The sequence below is a fragment of the Ananas comosus genome, linkage group 23 (genome assembly GCF_001540865.1).
Source record: "Ananas comosus cultivar F153 linkage group 23, ASM154086v1, whole genome shotgun sequence".
NCBI classification, from domain to species: Eukaryota; Viridiplantae; Streptophyta; class Magnoliopsida; order Poales; family Bromeliaceae; genus Ananas; species Ananas comosus.
In genome coordinates, this window is record NC_033643.1 from 2,881,541 (window position 1) to 2,886,198 (window position 4,658).

Here is a 4,658-nt window from a genome sequence, read left to right on the forward strand (position 1 = left end):
GGTCGTCGGCCAATGCCGACACCATGATACCTTGTTTATGTAGCAAATACTCCCACTTAACACAAAAATATTTGCACAACGCGTACAAGCTGGTACTAATAAACTACACTATAATCCTTAGTATATAGAAAGGGTACGTATAAATTAAACACAATATTACAATAATAAAAAGGTGTGATGAGCATTAATTTAGAAAAGGTCTTATGGTGTATACAAAGAAATAAAGGAAGAGACAACTCTTTGTGCTGTTCCATGATAAATATAATTGGAACATGCATATACTTGATGCCCCTTCAATTGTGATGAAACAAACAATTTGCTTAGTTTAGTTATTTATTTATGTTATGGTTTTTGAAATGGAGTACCTTTGGACTCATGCATGCTCCTACCCCATCATGATTGAGCTGGTTTTTATAATTTCATGTTTTATTTGAGAAGTAGAAGTTGAAAAATATGAGAATAGAGAAGCATAATCAATCTCTTGTTTCACACAAAAGTTGGAATAAAATTTTAATACTTCAAAAGCAATTTGATTTAAGTTAATCATGTTAAAACTTAAATCGAGTGTTGGAATTAATTAAAAAAGGAAAGAAGGAAAAGATTAAAGCTTCAATATGGGATAACATATTTGCATTTTAATATCTTTGTTTCGAGGTGTAGCACTTTACTCACTATGGTTACTGTTTTTGTCAATAACTTCACGGCTTCGAGAGGAAAGTTTATATTTTGTGAAGAACAGAAAAATAAAACATACATAGCGGGAAAATAAAGAGTCATATTTTATCATTCTATAGTTTGTTAAATATAAAACTGAAACAAATTTACATGAAGCTGACAAAAAGCTACATTTTAATCTACAAATATATCATACCATGAGGAGTCTTTTTTTATTTATTTTTTTTTTTTTCAAAAAGATCGAATATATATGAAAAGTTAGTAAAGTCTTTTAGGTATGCTTGAATGTTGGAATAAGTTATTATCGGATAAGTTATCGGATAATAAATTATTCGGTACAAAGTTTTTCTTTTTGTATAATTGGAACGTATTGATCAGTTTGATTTAGCAAACTCATCGCAAAGTTTTAGCATCCATAATTTGAAGGAATAATAATAGGGTTAATTTCATACAAATCCCTACAAATATAGTGAACAGTAAATATATATCTACAAAGTTTAACTTTTATATGTTATCCCTACAAAATATCTAATATTTCAAATATGTCCCTATGGTTTTTTACCGTTAGAGACCTGTTTATATTTTCAATTTTGCCATCACAAATATGTCCCTCCAAAAATCATAATAGTATAATATAAAAAGAGTAAAAATGTCAAAAACTAACTAGGGTTAAGTATTTAACCTATGGTTAATTAAAATTTTCTAATAGATTCTAACGGCAGGAACATATTTGAAAATATCAGGACATTTGTAAGGACAACATATAAAAGTTAAACTTTGTAGGAATATATTTGTCACTCACTATGTTTGCAGGCACCTGTATGAAATTAACCTATTCCACCCACGAAATAATTTATCTTATTCCTAAAATATTATGTGAAGGTTGAACATGCTATTTATTTTAAACATGTACTAGTCCTAACCTCCAATCACAATAATAAAATTTCATACTAAATAGAATATGACTATTTAAATTATTTCAACTTCCAACAGGATCTTACTTCCACTGACATTCCAACCCATGCCAAATGCAGAACCCAGGGCTTGTTTGACCTTACAGCAGTGTTTAATAAAGTACTATATCCAAAGTACTATTAGGGAAAGCCTATCAGGCCATAATCTTCCTTACAGCTTCCCTCTACAACAGTAGAATCATTTAAACTTCTCAATTATATCTGCTTTTTAGTACAGTAAAAAGTTCTACAGCTAAAAGCAAGTAAAAAGTCAAAAAAAGCACAAAGGTTTGAATAAAAACAAATTTATGGAATAGTGGGATGCAATCATGCATTTGCATTGCTCTAGATTCATCTCCATATAAAATTAATTGCTTTTTTAGCCCCCATCAATCATCATGCATAGAAGGTCCACAAAAGAAACACTACATAAATTAAAACCTAAGCATTTTGTTATTTTTTAGTGTACTTGAGGTTAGAATAAAGCTGTACTTCTGTGCCGGCCTGCTCAAGTAGTGCAAATGCCAAAATAGAAGTTCCTAAGATTTTAAGCCTTTTTAGGTTTTAGTGTCCTTTTTATTTGAGTTGAATTAAGTGAACATTTTTTTGGGTCCAAATGACTCTATTGGTCTCTTCCCTAAGGAATTGGAGCATAAAATAAAATGAAATACTTTAGGTTGTCACAAGATTTGTTAATAAACAAGTTCGGTTCTGAAGTAATCACACTGATAAGCTATTCCACAAAGATTTATTCTAATCGTGTATCTTACTTTATGATGTTTCTATAACTATTCTAAAATTACGGCCCAATTGACTAAAGATTGTATTTAAATTAAGTATGATGCATAGTTTAGATGGAACTAGTCTCCACAGAATAATCTAGATAAAAATAATGTTAGTGCATTCTTCTCCTGAACCGCACCCTTAGTAAATACATGTCATGCTATTGGAATGTGTACATGAACTAAATAAAGACTCTCACATCATATATGCTAATATATCAGCAGCTTAATTAATTACAAGACTAGCATTCTGAAAATTTTTTATAGTTGTGGAGTTCATCATCGTAACGACTGGGCCGATTGAAATAAGTTAAAATTGTCTTCTTCTTTGGAGAGGATGTGGAAGCCGCAATTTGACTAGCTCATGAACTCTTGAGAAATGTGCCACCTGCAACAGGCTTTTTCTAGGTTTTGGATTCATGTAATCACTTCATCTTTGAAAACTTTTGAGTTGCTAGAGATTAATATTGAGTAAAGGATAAGTGATTGTGACTCTGAAAGTGGTCGATTGGATAAAGAATATATAGGTTGTACACTTCCATTGTACGATTGCTTTTTTGTTAACTACATTGTTAAATAACCCTATTTGCGTACCATTATTGCAAGCCAGAAACTTATCCAGCTTTCGCACTTATCGAACTTTCAAGTGCGGTAGCAGCACATGTAGCATTTAGAAACTTACGGATGCTCGATTGCGTACGTAATGCGTCACGTAATTCGTACTTGGAAGATGGTAGGAACTAGCTAGGTAGTTAGAAACTGAGTCGTATATTTACAGAATCTGATTGCTCTATTTTGTGTTTAAAAAAACGACAGTTGAACACATTTGCAGAACACTCGCATACATTCAATTGTCGATTCGCATGTTTTTGTAAGACTATAGATGTGCACATACAATGAAGATGTAAAATTCCGAGTATATTACCTACACAGAAAGAGTAATTCTACACGTTAGGATATTAATTAGTTGCATACTTTTAAATGCAAAAGTAATTTGTGTATGTGCAACACAGAGTAAAACTATTTTTATCATTTTCATCCGTTAGATTATACTATTCAACTGACCATGCACCCACTCAATCCTAGGGGACTACATTATAACCGGGAACCACTATTATTCTAACCGCATATCTTTTTCTCTAACGATCGAAAACTTATCAGTACAAAAGGATCGATATTCATAAGAGTATAGTAGCCCTAACATATATATATATATATATATATATATATATATATATATATTATAAATTAATATATATGAGGAGAGAGAGAGAGAGCGAAGAGACGAAGAGAGAGAGGAGAGAAGAAGAGAGAAGAGAGAGAGAGCATCAAAGATTAAAAACTCAATAGCAAAGAACCAAATACTATTAATAGTATTCCAGGTCAGTATAATATTTATATATATATATATATATATATATAGAACTAGACTACTATACTATTAATAGCATCAAGTCATTGGTGCTATTAATTTTTCGGCCCTTGGATGGAGGAATGTGCGGCTAGGATGATAGTGGTACCCTAGGGTTGAGCGGGTGGTTGGTTGAATAGCATGATTTAACGGATAGAAATAATCAAAATGTTAAATCTAATGGTGAAAAATTTAGTAGTACTAAGTGCTTGGTGCTATTAGAAGCACCCCAGTCGAACTCTCTCTCTATATATATATAAAGAGAGAGAGAGAGTCCGGCTGTTATACTATTAATAACATGTGTTACCAAATTGTTTTCAATGATGCGGTTTCCAAATTAACGATCAGTAACATTAAACTTGATCTATACTATTGAAAGTATTTGAAAACTAAATTTCATAATTTTTCAACATTATTTGGCTAGTGATAAAAAAGCCTCAAAATTGACAATTTTAATGGTTGGTATGATGCGTTTTTGAATTTAACAGTATAAAATAATTCAAATTTTATGAAATTTTTATAATTTTTTTTTACTATTTAGAGTAAGATCAATATCTCTGATCTTATATTCAAGCTTTTATTATTATTTTTTATAAAATTTTTATTTTCAGCTGTTTATTTTTAAATTACTCGTTTGATAAATAAATTATGTTTAAAAATTATAAAATTTAGTTTTCAAATATTTTTAATAGTGCAGATAAAATCTAACAAAGTCGATAATTAATCGATTTGGAAGTCGTATCATTGAACACAAATACCAATAGTATAGCGGTTGAACTCTATAATTGAATATGCTCGTGAAGTCATTTGTGCATTTTGTACATCACATGGAATGTA